This window comes from Mus musculus, chromosome 7, assembly GCF_000001635.26.
Source record: "Mus musculus strain C57BL/6J chromosome 7, GRCm38.p6 C57BL/6J".
Lineage (NCBI taxonomy): Eukaryota > Metazoa > Chordata > Mammalia > Rodentia > Muridae > Mus > Mus musculus.
In genome coordinates, this window is record NC_000073.6 from 69473680 (window position 1) to 69501140 (window position 27461).

General features: G+C 38.0%; 2 long non-coding RNA genes and 1 other non-coding gene across 5 annotated transcripts; 1 reads left to right on the top strand and 2 right to left on the bottom strand.

Annotated features, from left to right (window-relative positions):
• Nucleotides 1-1688: 1688 nt before the first annotated feature.
• On the bottom strand, nt 1689-17358 carry Gm38584. Of its 3 annotated transcripts, XR_001778344.1 has the most exons (4): nt 16993-17358; nt 15250-15378; nt 10629-10766; nt 4449-4483 (listed from the first exon to the last, which is right to left on the bottom strand). It is a non-coding gene; the product is annotated as a predicted gene, 38584 (long non-coding RNA). The 3 variants fall into 3 exon arrangements; XR_882201.1 differs by lacking the exons at nt 4449-4483; nt 10629-10766 and adding an exon at nt 1689-1930; XR_882202.2 differs by lacking the exons at nt 4449-4483; nt 10629-10766 and adding an exon at nt 11745-12002.
• Nucleotides 17359-22414: 5056 nt separating this feature from the next.
• Nucleotides 22415-26010, top strand: 4930402F11Rik (RIKEN cDNA 4930402F11 gene). The gene is made up of 3 exons (NR_045940.1): nt 22415-22486; nt 22983-23047; nt 25148-26010. It is a non-coding gene; the product is annotated as an RIKEN cDNA 4930402F11 gene (long non-coding RNA).
• Nucleotides 24900-25006, bottom strand: Gm23815. Its single transcript, XR_003947159.1, has one exon. It is a non-coding gene; the product is annotated as a U6 spliceosomal RNA (small nuclear RNA).
• Nucleotides 26011-27461: the final 1451 nt, after the last annotated feature.

Consider the following 27461-nt stretch of genomic DNA (forward strand, 5'->3'; position numbering starts at 1 on the left):
TCCTCAGCAAGACTTTCTTTGTGTTAGTGTACAATAGGGAGGCTATGGATGACAGATCACAAAAGCTTGAAAAAACATTTTGAGACTTCGTACTATGGAAAATAATAACTCTTAAATGAGATAAATATTTTAATTTAAGCATTTTTACAATGCATAAATGTAGCTAAACATCATAGGGACAATGTTAATATGGTTAACAGACAAAATGCATTTCATTCTTTTCTTACTGAAAAATTGTCAAGAGTGGAGTCTTCTCATTCATGGGCATTTAAGAAAGAGCCCTAGGTCTAATGCAAAGAATTTTTAATAAGGTTAATTATTGCATTTATTTACTTTTAATTAAATTAATTTAATTAATACACTGAAAACACAAAAAGTTATTTGGATTAATGCTAACCACATGAGGTTTAGCTACATGGCCTCATTGAGTCATGCCCAGAGGCCGTCATTTAGAGGGCAGATTTTACACTGTAACTCAACAACACCCACATTCTGAGACACGGGATACATACTTGGGGATTATCAGTAGTTAGCATATTTGATCTCCTCTTCGTTTTGATATGAAAATTCTCTAAGAAAACCTGAGTATTCTTGGCCAACCTAAACTGGAGAGGCAAATTATACAAGCCAATCTAGGCAAAACCATTCACAATAAGCCATGGAGCATACACGTGAGCAGGCTCCTATTACACATAGCTTTTAGCCTGACTTCTGGAGTCCTACTGACTCCCTTGGTTGCTGTTTCTATTTTAACCTTTCAATGTGCAATGGGTGCTTTTCTGCAAGTACCCATTCCAGAAAGTCAGCCAATGTTTGGAGGCTCTCATAAAAGTGGGCTTAAAACTTAAAATTAATTATCTTTGGCTAGGAATAAGAAGGGTTTTAGGTCAAATAATACTGAGAATTGCTGTATACCGATTCCTCTTGAGAAATTTGTGAGTCAGAAACATACAAATGGAAAATTCTCTATTCAAGTGAACAGTTTGATTTTGTTTCAACCACCAGAATCTCAAAGGCATTAACCTTGGACCTTTTGCCCAGGTACTCTCTCTAATGTGGTAAGGACTTTAGTTGGGAATGTCTAGGGAAACAATATCCAGTGTATCTTCCCTGTCATAGGGGCCTGAGAGCAGCAGCTATGGGCCTTAACTTCCTCTCCTGGGTATGGAGAGTTGCTTATTCAGTGGGACTGATAAGATTGTATCTTTCCCCAGATACTGTGTTAGAAACTGTGATGGAAAGTAGTTGACAAGTGATCTAGCATTACACAAGTAAAAGCTTTGGAAGAGAAAGAGAATATCTGGAAAATAGCAAAAATGGTAGTGGAAAGGTTTAATAGTATTTGGCCCAAATCATACATTTTGTGGAAGGACCTTGACTATGGAGCCAGGTTTGATCTATCAGGGATGAATGCTTCTATCTCTTAAATTGCCATTATTAACATCTTTTTAGGATGATCTGATGTGTGTGTGTGTGTGTGTGTGTGTGTGTGTGTGTGTGTGTAATTCTCAAAAAGGTTTTCTTTTTTAAATTACAATTATTATCTACTATTTGAAAAACTTTAATTGAAGTAAAATACTTTGTAAATTGAAAAATGCACTGTTGCTACTTTAACAACTTCATTATGAACATCTTCAGCTTAATTGAGCAATACCTTAGGCATGAATGCATCTTATGTTTTTAAATTAAAAGTGGAGATGATAACCTTATAAAAATTAAGAATTTCTCATAAAGTGTAACAAGTACTCAAATGTCATTTTCATGTTTGCCCTTTGTTGAACATTACAAATCCTGTTTAGATAGTTGCTTACCATTGTGCCATCACTGGTAATAAGAGTGTTGTGAACAAAAGTCTTTAGAACCAAGAGTGCGCTTTTCATTTTAAGTTGATCATCTTTCTCTTGTTGTCAGTCTTCTAGCATTTGTAGGACTATGGATAAAGAAGAGATTAAATAAAACCATGCTAAGCTTCTTGGTAAACATAGCATATTTAATTATTAGCAGTTACACATCAAGTCTCTCTCTCTCTCTCTCTCTCTCTCTCTCTCTCTCTCTCTCTCTCTCTCTCTGTCTCTCTCTCACAGACACACACACACACACACACAGGCACACAGGCACACACGCACACGCACATGCACACAGACTTCCATTTTCATAATAGTTGACTGACTTTCCTAACCAAAAACGAATCGAGTGAGAAGAGATTAAAAAGTAACAGGGCTGAATCCAGTCTGTACAATTGAAGATGACCTAAGTAACTTCAATAGACCTTTCGTTATTTACTGAAACACTTCAGATTTTTAGACTTTCTCCAAAATTCTGCTTAAGGGAGTCTGGCTTGCACAACATCCTTGTGCTCAGTTGTGGAGTAACCTATGACCATATTACACTCTCTGGGTTTCTCACTGTAGTCTTTGCAGTTGCACATCTGGATGTTAGTTTGATGAGGACATGGCTGCCTTCGATGTCTCATGTGCCGACAAGCCATGTCTCCTGCCTCTGAGCCTCTACACAGGGGTTCCTCTTCTCACAACAGGGACATCCTTCTGTCTTGTTTTCAGCACCATCCCTTCTTCTTTATTTGTTATTTCAAATGGGACACTCAGGGCCCAGAGTTACATTAGCCATTGCTCTCTGTTTAATCAGGCAGAGGCTTTTTGGGTTAACATAAAAGTCCTTTCTTCAAAAGGATCTAATTAGGTTGAAAGTACTGAAATTGAAACTTCAGCTTCCACACCGCATCTATCAAGCATCCTCCCTTTGCCCAATCTGCCGTAAGTGCAGAATACCGACTTTATTAGCCTGAAGGTGGACACAAGCAAAGTGAACTCACTCCAAAACCAGTTTACAGTGCAGTGTTGAATGACTCGCACAATTTATTGAACATAGTTCCGAAGGTAGAAAAAAATGTAATGGTAGTATGCATGCATTTTCACCCTACTGTAAAGCAGAAAAACATCCAAGTCTAACCATACCAGGCTAGAGAAACTTCTGTGCCCATTGTGTGAAATAATGCTTAACTGCATTTATTTTTGATGAGGTTTCCTTCCTACAGACCTCAAGATAAGTAGCCATCTCCCCTTCATCTGTGTACTTCCAATGCAAGGAACACGGGTTCTCTTTGTTAAGTGAATGAACGAAAGCAGCGCAGATTATGGCGAAAGATGGCTCCACGGCAGCGGTAGATGTCTGTCACATCTTTCTATGTAATGACACTTTGGGATAGTGTTCTGAGTGGTCCCAAATGACATCAATGATAAGAAATATAAATAAAAAGACCAACAAAGGGTGTGCATGCTGCCAAAACCCACATATGAACAGAGCTTCAGGCTAGCCCCTCCCATGGCCGGGGTGCATGAACTTGCCTGAACTGTTGCAGCCCATCTCCAACGGAAATCTAATGGAAATCATAAATTACCGAAACAGGTCCACAGGTGCTGGAATTTACTACTGTGTTGACTGCTGGCAAGGGCTGAAACGCAGAACAATGCACGGTGTGCTACAAAAATGAAATATTTATTACATTCATATTCTCCCTCAAGCTTTTTTTTTAAAGCCCTTTTTCTCGGTGGCAAAATAACAAAGCACCAGAATTTCGAGACAAACCAATTTGCACTGGCATTTTTAGGAATTTTGTTAAATAATTCTCTTTAATGGTTCAAAGCTTTTTAGTGCAGATACAACTTCATGAATTCTAAATAAACCTTAAAGCCAAAGGGAACAGGGTGGAAATGTTCTTTCTCACAAATGAATCTGCCCTTTACTCTCACCAGATTCTGCACAAGACCGTTTCAAACCTCACCAGTTCCTAACCTCTCAGAGCCAAATGAGCCACCAAGGAATTGCAGTACTTGGTTGCAGGGCCACCTTAATGAACATGTGAGAAGCCAATGTTCCAAACTTGTGCACAAAGCAAGGAATATCATTTGGCTTGGAACAAGATTGGGGAGACGGCTTTAAAGCAGAATTTGGAAAGAAAATTGCATATTGCATTCTATAAAATGCAGAATGCAGGTTGCATGTGGTTCATGAAGACATAGATGAAGAGTTTGCCATTCCGGGTATTAGCTTCACGTTCAGAAGCCCAAGCACAGCCAACTAAGCCTAGTGCTCTTTACTTGGCTGAAACAGAATTAATGCCATCATCCCTATACTGTAGATTGCTGATGCAATAATAAATCCAATAATGCTGAAAATTACTTATGCTTTGAATTTGTAACTTTTGTGATTATATTTTTCCACTTAAATAATAGTAATCAATATCCATTATATCATTAGTCACAAAGTTTTTAATGTTTTAAAATATTTTTTTCAAATAACTTGATTCGCTATATGGATACACAGTTAAGAGTTATCTAAGAAGTCATGATACTATAATAATATTGAGCCTTACAGAAAACTGGTCTCATGGATGCATCTGTGTCTGGTCTCTAGTCAAGGACAGCAGGCTGGGCTGAGAAAAGAGCAGGTAACAGTCTGCCACCTGCAAACCAGTAAATGGATCCAGTCAGGTTCCAATTTCCTGAACTGGGTTAAGTTTGGAGACATAATCACGTCCCAGACTTATACCTGAGCCCCAACTCCCAGTTGAGGGTCAGACTCTTCTAAAGCGCTCAGTTAGCCCTACTGTGAACTAGACCTCAGTGACATCATTCACAAGCCGTAGATGGAAACCACATGGGAAAGGGAAGAATAATAAAGTAGAGTGTTGGGATGCTGATGGCCCTTCGTGCCCCATCGCCTCATGTACACCTCTTTGTTCAGATTTTCACAAGAATTCTTTCTCCATCATCATTATTTCTAATATTACTTATTTCACTGTTATTGGAATAGATGAGTATATATCAGAAGAAAACACAATAGAAATGAAAAAATGTGTAGGTAAGATTGGTACAAATGGGAAAGGAATAAATGTTTCACTAAGGAAAACCAATAGATAGCTTAATGCCATCAAAAAACTCATTTAATTGTGTATTTAGAAGTTAAATGTTAATACTATAAAATATTTAAAATTAACTTCTATAAGAAAAGGAATAAAGGAGAAATGACCAGTCTTGTGACAAGGTGTTTTTACTCCTTGACAGAAATGAACTTACATGTTGTGGAAGAAGGTAGGTTTGGCCCATTTGAAAAGAAATATATGAGTGAAAACTGGAATATTCTTTAACAGAAATGTTTGTATTCTACCCAGATCATATCAGAAATGTCTTAGAGAAATAGAGGAACGGAATGAAAATGAAGACAATGTAACACATTTTAAAGTAACATCATTTAAATGAGAGACATTGCTACTATGTTATTTAGTGCTATTAGGAAATTGATCTCCAAAAAAAAAAAAAAGAAAATAGTTTGGGCATTTGGTCAATAAGGTGAATTTGAAAAGCAGACATCAGTCTAAGCAAAAGCAAATGGTAACGTGAAAATAAGCTACCCAGTGTGTAGACCTTCTATATTGGAGATCCACACCTCAATATTATTATTATGTTTATTTCAATTTGGTTAGAGGGTTGACTTTTGATAACAATAAGAGCAATTTCAGAAAATCATTTCTAGTTTTAAAGATAACATATGGCTGTACTGGAAAACAACAAATAAACTTTTATTTTAATACATACACTATATTTTAAGAAATTCATATACTGTATTTTGACCATAATCACTCCATCTTTCCCAACTTCTTCTGGTTCCAATCTCCTTATATAACCAACCAAATTTGTGTTATCATTTTATGACTCTTCTAGTCTAGTTTGATCTATCCATCTACCCTTGGGCGTGTGGTTATCCATTCAACAGTGGTCAATCTACTTGAACTTTCCCTTCTCCTGCAGCAAGTGCTGGGCTTGCATGCCCATCTCTTCTCTCATGCTTGGATTTTGTTTGCCTGCAGCTTGCACTGGTCTTGTGCATGTTGTCACAACAACTGTGCATTAATGTGTTCAATGTCCTGCTGCATCCATAAAACACTGCAGCAGCTCCCCAAAATGTGTACATAGACACAAGTTAAAGATTTAAATGGAGTTACCTTGCAATGGAGCAACACTTTTCCTGCTAGACACCACAGGCTGACAAAAAAAAAAAAAAAAAAAAAAAAACAAACAAACAAAAAAACAAACAAAAAAACAACCTCAGTTGACTGGCATCCTTATGGCTTTAGGGATTGTTGCACAAGATAGAACATATACCTAGTAAGATTATTGGGACCAAGAACCTATTGCAAGACAGGCCATAAGGTCTCCGAATATCTTACTACCATTACTTTGATAGATTGGCATAGCATTAAACTCACTCCTACAGACTAATCTTCATGGCCACAGATTAGTGCACCTTTCAAACATTACTAGAGAAGTTTCCTTTTGCAGGAGATGGTGATTAGCACTGAGACACACAATTGGTCAGCATACACTGAGCAGGAGACTGTGAAGTGCTCTGCCCTAAACAGGACATCTCTATTATATCATCTTCTCCCAGTGCTTAAGGGTCATACTAGAATAAGGAGTCCTAGACTTATAACTGCAATGGATAATTTTTAAAATTAAGATGTATTGCAAGGATTGAAAAGATTAAATGAAGTAAATTAGCTTCATGATGCCATTGAAGTTTACATAAACAAAATAAATTAAAAATTTATAAAGGTAAATGGTGATTTTAGTAAATGATTATTGGAGCAGTATCCTCAGCAAGACAGTTATTGAAAATCCAAAGCCACACTGACTAATCCACAATGCACTATCCCAAAATAAATTGGGATATGAACAATACATAACTACGATGTTGCCAAATCCCACCTAAGCTCAAAGCCAAGGACAGCAGCATTGCAGTTAGTGAGAAACAAGCTCACTTAATGAGCACCAGGCATTCTTCAAGACTCCGTCCCATGACTGTGGTAAAATTTCATCCACAGTTTATCTCCTAGGTAGAGAGAATCAAGGAGGAGTTATGCATGGTGTTCAAGATGTTTGAGGTCTTTTCAAGGGGAGCATTTGTGCTTCTCTTGACTCAAAGGATTCTCAAGGAGCAGCCATAGTTTAGATAATTGCAATAGGTTAAGAGTCATGGTGAAGCTGGGCATGGTGGCGCACGCCTTTAATCCCAAACTTGGGAGGCAGAGGCAAGCAAATTTCTGAGTTCGGGGCCAGCCTGGTCTACAGAGTGAGTTCCAGGACAGCCAGGACTACACAGAGAAACCCTGTCTCGATAAAAAACAAAAACAAAAAACAAAACAAAATAAAAAAGCTTCTGAGAAAGAAACCAGCGAACACCTCTGAATTGAAGCTATCCTTCAGAAGTCGAGCATTGCCTCCCATTAGTTTAAGATGCTCTCAGATTGTCTTGCAATACTGTTCTGTGCAAATCCAGGGAGTGTAAAGATTAGGGGATGTGGCTATATTTTAGTGAAAACTTAATAATAATGAGTCATTTGAAGAAATTGGTATTCAATATAGGGATTAACATAAATATGGCTAACAAGACATCAAAACAATTGCATTAAGGACACACTACAGCAGAAAGACGACTAAGTGACATCAAGAAAATGACACATAAACAAAATGAGCATCACCAAACATAGAAATACTAAAGAAATGAGATTCTGGAACTGAATAGTATAATCACAAAACTGAAAAATTTACAGTGAACTTTATTAATTTCATATATCAAGAAATGGGAAGAATTGGTAAAAGTGTATAAAGCCTTATTTACTATGTAAGCATCATAGAGTTGATCAATACACATGTCTTCTGAGTCTCAGAAGAAAGGAGAAATATCAAGGTGGAGAGAGCTGCTTGAAGATATAGCAACAGAACTCATCTCAGCAATAAGGAAGGAGATAGCCATAAAGCAGCAAGGAGCACAAAGGGCTCAGGTAAGGAAAGGGCAAATAAAAAGTTTACACACAAGAAGTGATTAGAGTAAAAATGACAAGAGTCTAAAAAGAAGCTTTAAAATTCTGAGTGCCAGATAAATAATATTGATGAGGACATTCTCAAAGAAATTATCAAAAAAATTACACTATATGTACATGATGAAAAAGAATAGTTTATTTAAAGTTTTAAAGCAAACAAAAAGAAAGGAACAAACAGGATGACAGCTAAAGAACATCTACAAAACTTTTGCATGAATGAAGGCAACATAGAAACATTGCCCAGTAAGAGCAGAAGAAATACGCCCTTCAGCAAACCCAAGAAAGCAAAGCAAGAAAACAGAAGAGGGACAAACACCTCCAGAAATAATAAAAATAAGAAAGTGGGATGTGTTAGATTTTTTTCTGTGTTAGTAACGACTTGAAATATAAACACAGATTAAACCTAATGGTTCTGGAGTGTGGGTATCATTTTCTTCAGGAGTGAAGTCACTGCTAAGTTTTTCATCTTCAGAAAGTAGCCTCCTACCTAAGATCATGAAAGTAACCATGATGAAGCTCAGTTGGTTGTACAAACAAAAAATAAATAAATAAACAGTTTTTGAAAGCACATCAAGTTAGAAAGAAGTTGCAGGAAAAAGAAGGATTTCGATGATTAAGCAGTCAAAGAACAAAGAAGGGTAAGGGAGTCAGAGCAAAAAGGCTGAAATGTCAGTACATATACATAAAGATTCTGAAAGCATGTCTGTTATAAATACGCAAAACACAGCTGTTTGGTAAGGGGTAAAGAGTGAGTGTCCTATATATTATTGATGCATATATAATATAGTTTCACTCCTGTGGAAAATATTAAGATTGCGCTATAGAAAATTAATATAACATGCCACATTTTCAAGCAATCCCACTCCAGGCATATACTCAGATAAATTGAAAACATGATCGCATGTAATTATTTACACACCCACATCACAGTTTCCAAGACATGGATAGAATCAGTACCAATCAAAGATGAATGGGAAAGAAAATGTGGTCTTCAAAGTTGAATAATATTCATCCCTCAAGGAGTCCCTGTCAGTGTACAACATAGATGACCTCTAAGGACAGAACTGAAACAACAAAAATTCAAAAATCTGTGTGATTACACTTAAAAAATGATCTCAAATGTTCATGCTTAAAACATAAAACAGAATGGTGGCTCTCTCAGGGCAAAGAAGAGGCCAAATGGCTATTGTTCAGTGGAAATGGCTTCACACGTAAGTCAACACTCCAGGGCTCCATTGGACAGCAGTGAGAATAACTACAGGCATAAAGAGTCAAAATGGTGTATTTTATGCCATGTTTTGACCACAGAAGCTTGTAGAAAAGTCAATTTTTTTTATTAATTAGTAACAGTATTTTCTGTACCGTGTACACTGAAATTCTACACCACACCATGTGGAATTCTTTAAGTCTTTTGTGAATGTTCAATTATGATCAATCATTATGTGTGGCAAAACAATTGAAGAGCTTTGTGAAAACTCATGGATTGGATGGAGGATGAGGTCTCAATATGTTTGTGATCAGATTGAGATCAAGCCTGACTGGTTTGGTAATCAAACAATTCAACCAAGAAATGCAAATGAGAAAATCACCACACACACCCCCCTTAGTCAATGTCCAACAGTGACAACAAAACAAAAAACACCGTCAGTGTTGATTTCAGCACAGATAAATATTCTATGGAATGAACACAGTTCAGATGCCTATATCATCTAGTCATTGCAGTCCTGACCACAGTATCCATAGCCACTATAATTGTCTCACCTGCCATCACTGCTGCCATAAGGACCCCTCTCATTGCTACCTACTCACACGCAGTATCAGAAAATATAAAACCATTAGCCAATGTCCACATCCATGTCCTCATGACCTAGGTCTCTGCAGTGCAGTTGTCAATGTCATATTTGTACCCACAAGCGTTCTTCCTTTGCTAGAGCAGGAAGGCTTTTCCTAGGTTGATCCTTGCCTCCCAAGAGAGAACTCAGATAAGAGACACCAAGAGGTTCCACAGAAGCTTGGCAAAGTAAAGTGCACTCTAGAGACTGGTGAGCTGCCCTGAGAGTGTGTGGTGAGTGGTGGGAGCTGTGCATTTGGACTTGGAACTGCAGATTTTAAACATTTTTTTTTTATGAACATAAAGTAGGATATATAATTATGAGCAAAGCTGACCTTTTCTTTATTCCAGGATCAAAGTGGTTTATAATTTCCTTTAGGATAATTTTTTTCCTGTTATCCTTTTGAAAAGCCATGGAGGTATGTAAAAACCACAATATATGATGCCATGATGAAACCTGCTGGAGGGGAGGTTTCATTTGAGGATGTGCCTAGCAATAGGGGAAGACTTCATTTCTAAAGTAGTGGGAAGTCTCTGTCTGCAGCTGTAAGGACGTCTGACCTCAATGACATTTTCTGACTTCCAGAAGACATGGCTTTTAAGGGACAGATGTTTCCTTTGGTTGCCTAGTCTAACTTGCCTACCACAGAAAACAGTGTATTTGGAGGACTCAGACACTTTTTTTTAAAGATGTATTCATCCTTCTGAGTTAGCCATGCACTGAATGTACTAAGTTGGAATGATCGTTACTTTTCACTATTGAATCTTGGTAGTGTGCTCTCTGTCATCCTGAACTACCAATGATAGAAAGCCACACATTTCTATCTTACCCTCCTCAATACAAATTAGGTATCAAAGATAAAATGAAGCTTTATAAAAAAATCTGGTGCTGCTTACCGGATAAATACCATGCGTCTGGTTCACTGTTAAGCAAACATACAGGAAGGGCAGCCTTATTTCTCGTCCTGGCAGTGATACTGAAGCCATGTGTGGCCACGGTGGACAAGATGAATGCAGCCAGGCTGATGGTAGCACCTTTGGGGAGAACCGTGGCATAATTTTTCCTGTGTGCTATTTGGCTGTCCTGTTTCTAAAAACAACCTCTAAATTCCCACCTTCCTAATGCAGCTGAGATTTGTAGTCTTACTAACACAGAGAGACTTTTCTGGGAACCTGAAACATTGTTCAAGTTCCCACTGCATGTGTGTTCTCCCATCCCTTCCAGCGGCTTCAAAAGCTTCCCATCCCCTTCTGAACACACTCACAATCTGTATTTCTTTCATGAAAATATCGTATGTTTAGGCTCTATATAAGCATCATCACTTAAATGTTTAAACAATGCATATTCTCACTGAGTCAGTATGTAACGCGTTCTGCAGACTCCAGATTCCAGCTGCTGGTTGTATACTTTGTACATAATCTTCCCCAAGATGACTTATTTTGTAGGACTTTCAAAGTCTCAAAGTGTTATATTTACCCCCCTTTACTTTAAAATGTATACAACTCATAATACTTGCCAGCTAAGAGTTGCATAGATGTTTACAAGTTATTATTTTAAAGCCTATGTATTTTTTTAAAGATGTTAGTAGCTATTTAACGTTAAAGTTGTTCCTTGGAATGTAAATAAATAAAATAATTTAATAAAAAAAGGAAAAAAATGTTCCAGGGCCAAATTTCAAAATGAGAAAATATCATCCACGCCTTGGACTTTACATAGTAGCAAAGAACTCTGAGAACTTGTCCAGAGAGAAAAACTTTATCTGGTGTTCAGCTTTCCATATGTACTTAATTTTTTTTTAATTACACATGACAAAATTGTTCATATATTAAAGGTGACCTGGTGTCACAATGCTATCACTGATGAAATATTTGACTTAATGATGCTTTCACTGGGAAATACTGCCTTACTGTGTGGCCTTAACTATAGACAAGAGAATCAGAACCTGAGACACATCCCAACACTTTTAATGATTAAATAACATGTTGCCAAGGACAAAAAGAAAATCAGCAGAGTGGTTATAAATGGTTTAAATTTTTAATCAAAGAGGGAAGGCAGGTATAGTATTGACTTAGCAGTTCTTTTTTTTTCCTAGCAAAGAGTTCATAAAGACATATTCAATTTATATCTTCAAAGAACACTGACGGTATAAGGAATCATTAGATGTAAGAGGTTCTCGTTTTGATTGTGTAGTCTTCAATCTGGATTTTAAAAGTCATCATCTGGTACATCCTTATGTGTAACTACCATTCTGTGGATCCATCTTCAATAACCTTGACCCATGAAGGAAAACATGATATAAACAGGGTTGCTGAGCACCTCAATATTTGATTTTCAGAAAATATATTTCTATTTAATTTTTGTTTATTTGTAACTTAATATTTTAAAAGAAGAGAATAGAAAATGAACAATTTTAAAAGATTGTAATGATAATAATGTTGATAAATAACAGATATTTCTGCTTTGCTTGCAAACACACTAGAATCTCTGACTATTTTTCTGCATGTTTTATTTATTACTATTGTTATTACTATAATTATTAGTATTTTAACATTTTTATTTTTTAATTTTGCATGTGTGTCTATTTATCATATGCATGTCTTGTGCCTACAGATGCCAGGAGTAAGGTGTTGGATTCCCTGTGTCTGGAGTTACAGATGGTTGCAAGCCATGAAGTAGCTGCTGGGAACTGAACCAGGGTCATCTGGAAGAGCAACCAGGGCTCTTCATTGCTGAGTCACATCACCAGCCTCTCTGTACATTATTTACAATCAGAGGAAGACAATATAAAGAGCAAAAGCAAGATAGGATCTGTTATTTTCAACCCTAGAGCACTTAATAGAACATACTCCTAAAGGGTATTAAATAGAACAAATACTCATGACATCTACCTTTGGACAGTGTTCAAACCGGAGAATGCTGATTTACAAGTTGACTACTACAGGCAAAAGAATACAGATTTGTATTCCAGAATCACCTCTTAGCCATTCCTATGAGGTTGAACATATGACTTAGCCCTCCTCCTATACATAATGGGACTAAGTTATCTACCTGTCTTATACAACAGTTACAAGCACTACATGGGATGAACATTTAAATGCTTGTTAAAGTGCCCAAAGTATACTTGCATCTTCTAGTTCTTACTAATCCCTACCACTGAAACAGGAAGGAGAGAGATATATGCCTGTGAACGTCACACTTAACTAGATGTGGACTCTATAGCAGTTATCAAGGCTAGTTGGTTGATGTTCAAGACTGGTTTTATCTAATCCCAGCTAAACTTGGGTCTAGTTTACTATCTCTATCTTAAAGGCTCGGAAGATCTTGTGAGCTACACAACCTTGTTATGAATTGTTCTTCTAATGGATAAAGTAGAGTTAATCATGGCATTTTCTCTGAGGACATACTGAGGAGTACATATACAAATATGTGCTTAGAACCACGCCCGCTGTGTCCTGGTACTCTGTATTAGATTTTGATTTTTATTGAACATCAATATGGCTCAATAGTTGATAATGTCCTTAAGGCAAATCCCTAACATCCTGCTTTATACTCTTGAGAACTCTCCTAAATCTTATTGGGAAATACAACATTCTAAAAATTATGTTCTCGTGTGCGTGTGTAGTGGGGGGTAGTCAGGAGTCTTCAGAATCCAGAACTGGAAGTATTAATTAAAGTCGACAAATGTCTGCATGTCCCCACGGCAGCCCTTGCTGTCCTTGGGGCTCACACTTTCTGCTTTCTTCTTGGGAGATGCCATATGTGCTCAGAAACCTTCGAGAGTCTTTGCTTAGCAATCTACAAAGGTTTTTACTTCCCTCTCCTTGATACTCAGCAAGATTAAAATATCAGTCCAATACCCCATCAAACCTGCAAAGCAAAGCGTGGGTTACTTCCAACCACAGTGCTTGGATGAAGTCCAACAATTGAGCACTACAAAGCACATGCTTGCTGATGATATAAACCAAGGAGGAAGCACATAGTATTTGTTTTGACAAGTCTGGCCCCACAGTGTTTGAGAATATGCTACACTTGCTGTCTCGGCCTTGGAGATTGGAACCATCATTAACACAGTAGTAGAAACCATTGCCCCTTGCAAAGAGTTTTGGTGGCTTTTCATTGCCTACAGAGTAAAAATCTGTCTTAATCCAATATTTAAAGATTCCTGTCCATTCGTTTTAATTTACCTTTCTCTCTGCGGCACCATGTGCAAATCTTCTATTAGCAATTCCCTGACAGTGAGTCCCTAAAATTCTTAAAATTCTGAGGTCAAATTAGTTTAGGAGATGTATCTGCTATGTCTCTCTGATGATGCGTTTATCATTTGAGATGCAATAGGCTCTGAGAAGGTTGCATTAAAGAAACTTGTCTCATTTTATTTAACAAACTCATCCAACGACAGTAACAACAATACCAAAGCCCCAAACAAACAGAAGCAAAGCAAATCCCCTCATGCCTTTTAAATGACAAGCATTGGGGAGGGGGGGCTGTTTCAAAAGAAAAATTACATTTGCTGAGAGTGTTCTGGATCTTTTGACCTTACTAAGAACTAGTTGCTCGTCATGTCTCCTTGAATGTGGAATGTTGTGGGTATCACTGTGTGTGTGTGTGTGTGTGTGTGTGTGTGTGTGTGTGTGTGTTTTATCAACCTCACCAAATTCCCATCCCTGGCCTGAGTCCTCTTCTATACTTTGTCAAAATCATTGTCCCAGTAGCTCTTGTCACACCTAGAATATGGTAACTTATATACATGAAAGATAACTATCACACACACACACATATATATATATATATATATATATATATATATATATATATATATACGTCACACACATATATATGTGTGTATATATATATATATGATAGATATAGATAGCTCTCATATAACCACTATATCTAATAACTTATACCAGTAATTGTATAATTTCTCTTCTACAAATCCAAGGGAAGATTCTATACTTCTTGAAATCAATAATCATTGCTCAGTTTTCAAAAGTGACTATTGCCTCTGAGTCAAACTTGCGGATGAGGTGCTCCGGACCATTTTTATTACACGAGTGGCTTTGCTATGAGCAAGCCTATCTTCTCTGGGTCTGCTATCCTCACCTAGACATTCCTCATACATTCACTGTCTGTGAGCAAGATACTGTACTTATAGTTTCCTGCAGAAAAAATAAACAACAACAACAACAAAACAACACACACACTGATAGGTATCACCAATCTTGTGCTCTCACTCCCATAATGCGTAGCCTTTTATTTTTTTACAGCTACTGAATAATTTTAGTCATTGGTTTAATTAATGTAGTGAAACCGTTTGCTCTCTAAAAACTTCTTCAGCTTCTGTTATCCCATCTGTAATGTACCAAGCAGGAGGCACAGGCAACAGAGTGGTGTTCAGAATGTGCAGAGCATGTGGTGGGAAGGAGAGGGGGCCAGAGCTCTGGAACCGGAGCTGAGGGTGGAGAGGGCAGAGAGCAGGTGGGTCAGCCTGCAAAGAGCTTTGGGGGTGAGCCTTACTTGGTTCCACATGGCTCTCAGCGCAAGCACACGGCTCCACTTTCTTCGTTTACTATGGTTCTCCCTCTTGATCTGACATGCCTGAGAGTTGATGTTACACCAGTCAGGCAACAGGAATGGTGATCGACTCTGAAAGGAATAGCATATCCTACAATTATAGTAGCTCAGATACTCCCGCTGCCCAGCACACGCGCGCACACACACACACACACACACACACACACACACGAAGAATCTTGGTGAGAAAATAGTGGCCCTCATTAATGTGCAGCTGACAGATCCCCATTGTTTTTCCTTGTGCTATTTCTTTGCACTTGGATATAGAAGCAATAAATTTCCAGGGAAATGAAACTCACTTATCAGATTTCCCAGCATCAAGTTTCATATTAGGAATGAAAAAAAATCAGTCTAACTGGACTCAATATAGCTGTAAGCCAATATATGTAAGTCATATCAGAGATTAAGCCTTTATCATGGCATGTATAAGCTTCCCATTTCAGTTTGGAAGGAATAACAAATTTTCTAGCTGTTATTTAATGATGCAAAATATTCCTTAAAATAACAAACCAATTCAGACACTATTCAAATGACCAAATAGCGTTTTGTTTTGTTTTTTTTTTCTAGCGAATAAAAGTAGAAGTGTTAGTTTATGAGGGAATTTTAGTTTATTTTGAATTTTTTTTAAATTCTATCTTCATTCTATAAGATTTAAAATAAGGTTCCCACCATTATAAAACACTTAACACTGGTTCAAATTGGTTAATGTGTATTTCCATATTTTCAGCAAAATACCTACAGTTGTTTATTGATTCTAATAAGGCAAGTATGGAGTTATTATGAAAAGAACCAGCAATATCCAGAAATGAGTTAGTGTTTAACATCGGTCCTCTAGTTTGGAGAATGAGGAGTGGCATCATCAGCATGTCTGTTTTATGTCTGAGTTTTCATAAGTGTAAATACATAAGAACAGATGCACACCATGAGTGCATGCTCAAGTTATTGTATATATGATGCACGGTTAAAATTTTAATTAAAGCAGTTAGCTACGATTCTCCATTTAGCAGCATGCAAAGTGAGTAATTATACTTGTTGAGAGAATCTAAAGAGCGTCGTGCTAGCTTTTGTGCAAGACTGGTCCATGAGCCCTGAAATAAACACCTCTGGACCACGAAGAAGTAGTCAAGGAGAAAATTCAGCAAAAATAGATGATAGATAGACAGATAGATAGATAGATAGATAGATAGATAGATAGATAGATAGATAAGTGTATGTGACTCCTAACCATTACCCTGCTTGGCAATGTAGCATTCATGAGTCATGTTTCTAATTGATATTACAAAAGATCTAATGTCCTTCTTGTGTCATGCACATGCCTGCAGATGTATTTTAGCCAACAAATTTTTAAAGCAATATGTGATCACCCTTCCATAAGATGAGAACCTTCAACCGGGAACATCTGCAGAGTGTCTAAAGGGAGTGTTTGTACAGACAGTTTTAATTTTAAAGTCCTGTTTAAAAGAAAACTGTGTTGGATACTTTAGGATTACATTGATCATGCAAAAATGATTGTGGTCATGGGATGTATTCATTCCTAGCGTGGAAGGATGCATTTAGTTTATGGAGAAACTAAAATATTTTTTGCGAAGTGGAAGGAAGAAAAAGACAAAAAGTAAAAGTCCCTCAGCGTAGAGCAAAGTGGGAGAAAGAATAGTCCTCCTGATGCTCAGCGCACTGGTGACTCACCTTCCTCAGTGAATTTGCCCGAGAATTTTCCTCGGCTCCATTTTCTCAGCCAAGTTTGCGGGTTTCTGATCCTCCATCATCACGACCCTCCACTATGAGAGAGCACCTGGAGAGTGTCATTGATCACTACATTTAAACTAGCACGTTTCGCCAATAAATAATTGTTTCTTGATTAATAACTAGAATTGGGTTCATACTTTTTATTTTCTTCATATAAAATCAGTGAACCTCATAATCTGCCCAGATCCCCACATTAACCTGAAAAGGGCTTACGAAGTCTCAGTTCAGTTATGGCCCTTTCTGATTTCGGCCACTAGGAGGCACTGCAGCCTGCTTTATGAGGGACCTGGGCTCTGGTGAAGTGAGTGTTGCACACAGCCATGGCTCCAGTGTCATTCCCTATTTAATGGCTGTCAGTGAGGGGGAAAGACAACGTGGCGGGTAATTAAAACCAAATTGCAGGCAGGAGATGACTGCACAAGAATGATATTGTCATTAATACTGATTTAACATGCACCTGGGTAAGGTGAGGGAGCGCGGCAAGGGAATTCACACTGAAGCCAGGGTTGCCTGATTTAAAGATGTAGTGTTTCCAGCTGAAGCATGTTTAAAAACTGAATAAAACCATCATATTATGACAGTAGAAATAAAACAGAAACAAATGTTCTACATATGTCTGAGAAAAGGGGGGAAAAAATCTCCATTTCTTCTAGCCCTGTGGACCAAGCATGTTTCTTGTCATCTGAAGTTCAAAAGTATTTTTGCTGACCGGTTTTCTATCATCATTGGCTCCTCCTGTGTGGGTTTTTTATCTATCCGTGGAGTTTTGTTTGCACTGTGGAAAAGGGACATTGAAGCAAACATTGCTGATTTGAACATACACACACACCGAGAGAGAGAGAGAGAGAGAGAGAGAGAGAGAGAGAGAGAGAGAGAGACAGAGACAGAGACAGAGACAGAGACAGAGACAGAGACAGAGACAGAGAGACAGACAGACAGAGAGAGGGAGAGAGAGAGAGAGAGAGAGAGAGAGAGAGATGTTCTGAGAAAGGTGATCAGTCCTGTGCACATTTTAGGAGATTTACATGGCATGTTCATGTGTTTTCCACTCATAATGAAAACTCTATTGCCATTGAGGTTTATAATGGAATCATCAATAAATAAATAAATTCAATTTTGCTTATAAGATACAGGGCTTTTGCCTTTCTGAGTTAAAAATCTCAAACACAGAACAGGCTAAGTTAAATTCCAATATCCTTAAAATTATTTGCCTTTGGAGTTTAAACCGATACCTACAAATCTTAGAAAACAGTTTCAATTAAGCATTCTGCTTAATTTAAGACAAGTGAGCGATCGGCCGTCGTAGGAAGTGTGCTCTTGACCAGTTTATTTCCGTGGCGAGGCTCAGGTGAAAATATACAACTGTCCCTTCAGCAGAAGAAAAGGCCTGGTTGTTCAGACCATGCACAAATTAAAACATCTTATTAAAGGGTTATGAGGCATTTCAGGGAGAGAGTGCACCAAAGTTAAACTTGTTTATGGAAGGGGATAAATGGTTATAATTTAGCCTGTGCCTGGAAGGTCTGTGCTGACTGATAAATCTCCTTCCGGTTTCACCTTAAATGAAACGTGTGCATTATAGAAGTGGTTATCCTTCTGCCCGGTGCCAAAAGAGATGAATCATTAGGGATGTCACAGAGATTTATAATCACACCATAAAGAAAGTAAATTCAAAGAGCATTCCTTCGGCAATAAAGAACATATTATAGACAGAGAGCTCACTGGACAAGGTCAGATAGGGAAAACGATCAAATGGTGGAGCTGCTGAATGTAGACAATCAGACTTGTTTTAATACCCTAATCATGATATTTTTCCCACAGTGCTTTGCTATTAACACTTTTAATGGGTTTCACATTGGCAGACCTTTTCTTTCTATATTTATTTGTTGGTTTGCTGTTTCATTCCTTCATTCCGAGCCATGGTAATTAGACAGCAGAGTTAGTAATCATGCAAAGAGAAAGAAAGCCTCATAATACTGCAAAAAAAATTTTTTTAAATGTGTAAATAAAAAAAAAAAAAAAAAAAAACCAAGGTAAGTGGGAACAGTCGTCCTTTTAAAGGAGTGTCTCTATACAATTGCAAGATTGGATCTGCCGGTGGTGGCTGGTTTTTAAGAGGATAAAGTAAAAGATGCTGCCCAAAAGAAACTTTATTTCACTTGCCCTTTAGAAAATGTCAAAGAAATTCTCCAATAAGGAGACTTTCTGAAACCGGGACTCTTGCTGGATGGTGACCCAGCTCAGGCCAGGCACTCTCTGACACCTCACCTCCAGGCAGGAGAAGAAACTGCCCTTTGGATGCCAGATGGAAATTCGTTTTCAAAATCTGTCCCCACATCTGAACTGCAAACCTCTGCACCGCCTCTCTCCACGCGAGTCTGAATTATCTGGGATCAGTAGCTTTTATGAGAGGAGGGGAAAAGGCCTGCCTGGTCTCGGAGGAGAAATTCGGAGACAAGGAGTATCCTTCCATTTCAGCCAATAGAGAGAGAGCAGAGCATTGAAAGCCCTGTTGTTAAGGAGACTTGCTGACATGAGTAAGAGGGAGAATTATTTGAAGGGAAGGGGCTGCTTTGTGATAATGAATACTGACTTAGGGACGGCTCTGGCCGGCAGGTCCTCATGTTCTACGTGGTCGGCACCAGGGCACATGTGTTGGGGACGTGCAGGGTAACTACGGCTTGCCTGCCGATTTTCACCCCATTTACTTTGCGATGGATCCTGGCATTCACCGTCTTCTGAATGGTTTTCCCAGGTTGCCGGTGTAACAAATATAATTTTTCAGCAAGATGGCTGCTGCCACAAGCGGGCTCAGAAATGTCCATTTTAATTAAACATTTTACTTTCAATTATGTTTCACAGTTTGCACATGGTGACACGGGCTTTCATCGCATGGACTTGCAGGCAGCTATATTACTACTGTTTGCCTAGGCAGGGAAAGTTCTGTTAGGGGGAAATGACTCACATATGAAGAAAAAAAAAAACAGATTTTCTTTAACTTGAGCTGGGTGAGGCTAATTTTAAAAGGGAGGTGGAAGAGGCAGAGAAGGAGGAGGAGGGAGAGAAGGAGGAGGAGGAAAAAGAAAAGAATGGTAGTCCTATGTTTAGACTTCTGACCAGACTCAGGTGCTCACTGCCAGAATTCCTCACAGTCCTAAGGCAAAAGTAGTCATTCTATGGTTACCCAGTGGGTCCCTAACAGTTGTCAGCAAGGAATTTGCCATCAAAATCTGTGAACGCTGTCCTGCCAAAGTCAAAAATATATTTTTCACTAAAACCAATCTCATAAATATACGTGTCCTCCTGTGTAAATCAGACAGACTTGACCCTTGTATCCCAGCTTCCAGATTAAGGCCCCCATTCAAGTGGAAGAACATTTTCTCCTAAAATGATCCATAAACACATATTTCAAGAAAACTTTTGAGATGTTTCCAGGCTAGGAAAATAATCTGGAGTGCGAGAAGACCGGAAGCTCATTCTCCGCTTGCTATGAAGCACAAACTGGAACGATTTCCAGTTTGGGAAGTGTTTGTGGCTCCATGGTGCTCAGTTTTTAATTTACAAAGAAACTTGCAGAAAGGTTGTGCCCAGAGCATCAGTTTTGTCTTTCCTCTTTTCTTTTCTTTTCTTTTCTTTTCTTTTCTTTTCTTTTCTTTTCTTTTCTTTTCTCTTCTCTTCTCTTCTCTTCTCTCCTCTCCTCTTCTCTTTTCTTCTTCTCCTCTTCTCTTCTTTTCTTTTCTTTCTTTTTCTTTTCCCAAAAAGTGTGTCTGAGAGGGTATTCGTGAAGAGGAATTAATCTATAAATACCAAATAATGACATTTAAAATTAAATATTTTGGGCAATCATTGACCCCAAGCAGAAATTGCCTTATGCCAATGTTCTTCAGGCTGGGGTCCCTACAAGTAACTTCTATGTCAACATAATGGCATAAGTAAGTATGGCAGAGACCTCTGTCCTGGTAAGGGGAAGTTTAACTGGGTCTTTCAGCTCCACTATTTAACACTGCCTTTGGTTTTCCTCAGGAATTTTGCCATGACTATCACATGTATCTGTCCCCCTCCCCAGCCCCCCTCCCTCCTTCTCCCTTCTCTTTATCTTCCCCTTCCATATTTTCTTCATAAGAGAAAAAGTTATATGTTACATGTACTTCTTAGAGGAACATTTTAAGGCAATATCGTCAAAGAATTTAGGTTTCTAAATTTAGATCAGCAGGAAATGAATTTACCAGTGCCACCAGTGAATGAGGCTGGGGTTAAGATTCACACCTGGCCTTTGCCCTAGAATGGGTTTTTAAATTTACATTCACAAAACAGCAACAAAAAAATAATTGCTCTCTCTCTCTCTCTCTCTCTCTCTCTCTCTCTCTCTCTCTCTCTCTCTGTGTGTGTGTGTGTGTGTGTGTGTGTGTGTGTTACTGTCTCTAACAGTCATTTTCAGAACCAGCATGTAAGACAATGGATACTGTTTCCTAGATGAAAGGGCTGGAGTCCTCAGGTGAACTCTCACTCTGGGGCTGCCCAGCTACAGATAAAGCTCAGGCTGAGCCAGGACTTCTTACACCTCCCACCTCCCACAGAGTTCTATGTGGAATGAAGAAATGGGTGATGCCCTTCATTTACAAAGTGAAGAGTGCTCCTGCACTAATTCCAGGGGGGCAAAGACTTACAACTTCAGCTAAATAAAAAACTACCAATAAAAAATAAAAAATAAAAAAAGCACACGTGGCCCACCCAGTGAGAGCATCCTACTGATCTCCTAGGGAAAACAGGAAACCAGGATAGCCATTTAGCATTGTATGCAGACACCTATAGGTGCATCTATTTAGAAGGAAGAAATGCTTTTGGAAATGATTACCCAGTTTTGAAATTAACCTGTCCGTCAAAAGATAGACTTCTGGTAACCTAATAAATAGATTTTATTCCTTATTATTATCATTAGTAATGTCTTTGTTGTTGTTGTTGTAGCTGAGAGATAGGCTCTGGTAACAGAAATCTAGGATCTGAGCTCTTTTCCATCATTTAGCCGGAGTGAACCCGTGCAAAGAAGTTGCTTCTTTAGGCTATCTTTTGTCTTCTATAATATTCTGATTGCAATGTGTCTATGGAGGTATGTCGTGTCTGCTCTCGACCAGCAAGAACGACACGACACAGTCGGATTCTTCTCAACAGCCTTTATTGCAGGAATGCCTTGATGCTTCTACGGGGACCCCAGGCACCCAGGGAGCCCTGCTTATATGCACCCCAGCACAGGAGAAAGCTCCGTGGCCCCCTGGGATTGGTCAGTAGCACGGCACCCAACTTGCATGCACCCACTCGGGAGGGGTTGGCACCAAATTCTAATTGACGCCTGCGCAGTGGTGTTGTTTATGACAGCGGCAACCAGAAACCGGCGCCATCTTGGAGTTGGCTTCCCACAGAGGTATAGGATGATTAAGTAAGTGAACTCATGGAAAGTACTACACCTAGGCCTTAGCCAGCAGTCTACACTCCATAAAGGACACCCAATTGTTATTCCTATGCAGAAGCAAAGCAGCGTCATAGCTGCTCAGAAGAGCATGCAGGTAGTGTAGACCTGCTGATTTATGAGCCAACAATTACGAAACTAGAGTACACACCAAGTCCAGAGTTTGACATGAGAAAGCTTTCAACTGAAAATTTAGAATTAATTAAATACTGTTCTTGATCTTGCCTTAGACTGCTAATGTTACAATCCAGGATAAGGACTGCAATCAATATCCAATTTACATCTATATAGCTTTGTAAAAGCATGATAGGAAGCCCTTCCCCAAAAGGTTTTCTAGTTTGCCAGTTATTGTGACGAGTGATGCTATAAATAATTGTAGTCATGCCATTGAAATGAGACTCCAGGAACTAAATTTCTATGTGATCTGGTTGGTTTATATTTAACTTTTAACGAATTTCCCAAACAGGTTCCAGCCATTGCTATGGCACTCTACATTTGTGTGATAGAGCCATGAGTGTTCTACTTATGATGGTAAGGACTTTGCCATGGGTTCTTGGACCTCTGGAGAAGCATTTATTGCTATGCTACTATTAGATTTTCTTTCATTACTGAGTTGAAAGGAATCTTTATATACTTTTGAACAAAATTTTAAAAGTTATACATATAAGTTTAAATCATTTGATGATAAGATACAGATATACCCCCTTTGTGTCTCTTCATTGTCTTTTCTGAAGTAAAAAAAAAAAATCTGAATTTCAGTGCAGACCAACTTAAAGTAGTTTATGTGTTAGCAACATGTGCAATTCAACAAAACCTTTTTTTTTTTTTTCAATGCTTGTCTTATGCCCTATTGTCCATTTCGAGCTGGGTATGGTGAGGTAAAATTTACCGTCTGCATTCAGCAATTACTTGTCTTACCATCATCTATTTAAAAGGCAATCTTTTTTGTTATTGAAATACCTTGACATTTTGCTGAAAAGACTATCAATTGACCTTAGATGTAAATATTTGTTTAGAGAACATCCCATCTGTTATATTCATCTATATCCTTATGCTTGATCACCCTTATTGATTAATCTGGATTTATAACAAAATTTTTCAAGGTTATCTGAATCCTAGAGTGCAGAAATAGATTCCCTACCTTAATCCCAGGGACTAGAACTGTGATGAAATTTTACTCTTTTGCTATGTAACTTGGCAATAGTGGTACTGGATGTGCAATTAAGACAATTAATCTGTTGGTATGATCACAAAGCAACCTTTCCAAATCATATGACTCTAATCCACTCTCATGCATGCATCAAGACTTGAGTATCTTTGATTCACAGTAGGGCATGTCCTGAAATGTTTCCTGGGTGAGAAAGATATGCCCCACTGTTGCTTCTGCAAGATAGTGGGCAGTCTTGTGCCAGGAACTGAGGAAGAGTCACCAAGCAGAGTATACAACCTTCTATTGGCAGGATACTCAATAGCTGGGACATCATTCCTCCTGCCAGAGAGAGGTCCCCCAAGGGCAGGAGTAAGCACTGAAGGGAACCCCAGAAAAATGAGAACCAAGCTACTGGCATCTCAATTGCTAAGCCCAGAAACCAACCTTGAAGGCTTGGACTTTTTCTATAAAACACCCAAATGATAAACACATTTTGTTTTTAGAACTGGTAAGTTTGTGGCAATTTGTTTTGTGACAAAAGTAAGTTGGAAATTAATTCGGTTAGTATTTTACAATGAGTAAAACAATTAAAAATAGGTAATTATGAAAAGGATTAAAAATTACCAAAAGCTTTATTGGACCAAACACAATCAATACTTACTTACTTACTTACATCAATAGTTTCGTGATTTCAAATCATTTTCTAAATTTTATATTCTACTTCACCTCAGATGCCTAAGCCATTGTTGTACTTCAGATTTCCCACAACCATTTCAGTGGCTGGACAAAACTGAAAAATCCATTATTTTGCCTCTATCCTTCTTCAATATAGTAACTGCAAAAGATCTATCAAATAAACAAAATACGATGCCAGTATATTGTTGTTTTTTTTTTCTTTTTTTTTATTACGTATTTTCTTCAATTACATTTCCAATGCTATCCCAAAAGTCCCCCCCCCCACTCCCCTACCCACCCACTCACATTTTTTGGCTCTGGCATTCCCCTGTACTGGGGCATATAACGTTTGCCTGACCAATGGGCCTCTCTTTCCAGTGATGGCCGACTAGGTCATCTTTTGATACATATGCAGCTGGAGTCAAGAGCTCTGGGGTACTGGTTAGTTCATAATGTTGTTGCATCTACAGGGTTGCAGATCTCTTTAGCTCCTTGTATACTTTCTCTAGCTCCTCCATTGGAGGCCCTGTGATCCATCCAATACTTGACTGTGAGCATAAAAATATGGAACGCTTCACGAATTTGCGTGTCATCCTTGCGCAGGGGCCATGCTAATCTTCTCTGTATCATTCCAATTTTAGTATATGTGCTGCCGAAGTGAGCACGCCGGTATATTGTTAAAGTAACTTTATAAGGTAATGAATTTTCTCCACACCAGTTAATTGTTGATGTTTGTTTGTTTGTTTGTTTGTTTGAATCTCAGAATCGATGTAGATATTCTAAGCACTTTTTATTTCCTTATGCAGGCTGGAAGTTGTACATCATTACGGTAAATGTAACGATGGCTCTGGATACGGCTACCACTGATAATATTGACTCAGTTTATGCTACTGAGGGTGTCTTTTTTGCTTTATTTTCTCAAATTTCTTTCAGAAAATGTTTATTTTAGTATATAACACTTGCAGTACGTTTGTAATTTATTTCTAAAATATTTTACATCTTTTGTTCCCTAAATCAGAGTTTTGATTGTAAGCTACTTGTCAATATGAAAAAAGTGCATTGATTTTGACTAATATGACTATATCCTCTACCCTAGTTAAATGTATTTATTAACTCTGGTAGATTAGAGATCGATTTCGTAGGACAATCTTTGTACGAGATTTAGGATTTAGTCAGGTACAAGAATGTGACCTGTATTTTATTCCTACACTCTGAACTTTGTTTCTTTCTGTTTATGTTGTTGTTGTTGTTGTTGTCCTTGCTTGAATCTCCAAAGAAATGTTCCAAATGGAAACTGTACCCAGCCCCTCTCAAAAAGCTTAGTTTGCCACAAAGGCTGTTGAGCTGAATTTGATCCTTCCATCCATGTGAAGGAGAAAGAAAACCAACTGTAAGTTATCCTCTGAGCTTCCTCTACTTCAGTGATTTTATGCTTTTATGAAATTTAAGAATCCAGTTACGATCTCATTTGTTCATATTTAGCTATGTGCTGCATTAATTTCAAGATGAGATTTATATGTGAGTGGTGTTGAGTCTTTCTTGCTGTGTCCTGGGGAACAGAAACAGAGACACATTCATGAAGCCCAGCACTCTAAAACTAAACTACCTCTCTGGGCCTTTTGAACTTATATTGCATTCATAGAATAAACACAAGCTGTTATGACATATGACAACTTTCATATCCTGGTGTCTTCATTTCAGAAATTTTGTATTAAATATAATTCTCAGAACATAGGTATATGTAACAAAATATTAATTAAGTGAATCTACGTTTGTGCTGAACTCAATCAAGGGTTAAGAGGTTAGAACTTTTTAATAATGTGAAAGCATGTATAAAAATATCTCCAGCTTGATGGTTAAATATTGAATGTGTTCTCTACAAAGTTTAGAGACATGTCAAGGATGTCCACTCTTAGAATAGCCTCTTTATGCATTTGCACACCTTTAGATGACTAAAATTATGGACATTTGTGGCTTCCTTTATCTTTATTGTATAGAGGGAAGCCAAGAACTGTGTTTGAAGACTCATCTAACCTCAGTTCCAAACCAATAGAATGACTGAGGCCCTTGTTCATGTACCACTTAAATTGGTTCTGCTTTGAAAATGGTGCTGGGTCTATGCTTCACCAACCTCTCCAGGTGACAGGAGCTCATTTTCACAATGGCAGAGACTTGCCCATCCTTCAAACCCCATTCTGTCAGAACATCCAGACCCAAGGAGGTAGGATCCATACAGCTCCAGGTAAGAAGACTGGATTCAAACTGCCGTTATCTGAAAGCTCTTTATAAAGCATAAATTGTCTGCAAATTCAATATAACAAAAATCATGAGGGATATATTATCAAAAGCTACATTAGAACCAAACTTTACACAGAATCTAAGTTTATAATTTTGAATATATTAGGTTTTATAAAATATTTACATGAATGAATTGATTATATAACTAAAGAACACAAGAAATAGCTTGAAGAAACACATAAAAGTAAGATACATTTTTAATTATGGAAATAAAAAAAGATAACTTAATCATACTAAATACTTAATTTAAATGTTTGTTCATACATAAGGCAAAATCCTACAAGCCAAATCAGTTCAATATAATTACAATTGGAATCTAAAACTTTTATAATATTGGCAAAAACAAGTCTAAAATTTTCAAGGGAATGAATAATGAGGATGTGTGCCTCCATGTCAGGGTAGAGGCATGAAGGCAAATTTGCAGTGATGGATTTCAAAGCATGAAGTGTCATCACATCATTGTCTCTCAGTGGTGGTTATAGTGTGTATGTGTCTGTGTGTCTGTGTGGTGTATGTCTGTGTGTGTGTGTGTTTGTGTCTGTGTATCTGTGTGTGTGTGTGTATGTCTGTGTGTGTGTCTGTGTGTGTGTGTCTGTGTCTGTGTATGTCTATGTATATGTGTGTGTGTCTGTGTGCGTATGTCTCTGTGTGTGTGTCTGTGTGTGTGTGTGTGTGTGTCTGTGTGTGTGTGACAGAATGAGCATGCATGTGCACATGTGTTCAGGCTTACAACATGCATCTAGAGGTCAGAAGTGAATCCATGTGTCATTCTTCAGAAACCATCAACATTATTTGTGAGGTGAGTTTTCTCAGTGGCTATTG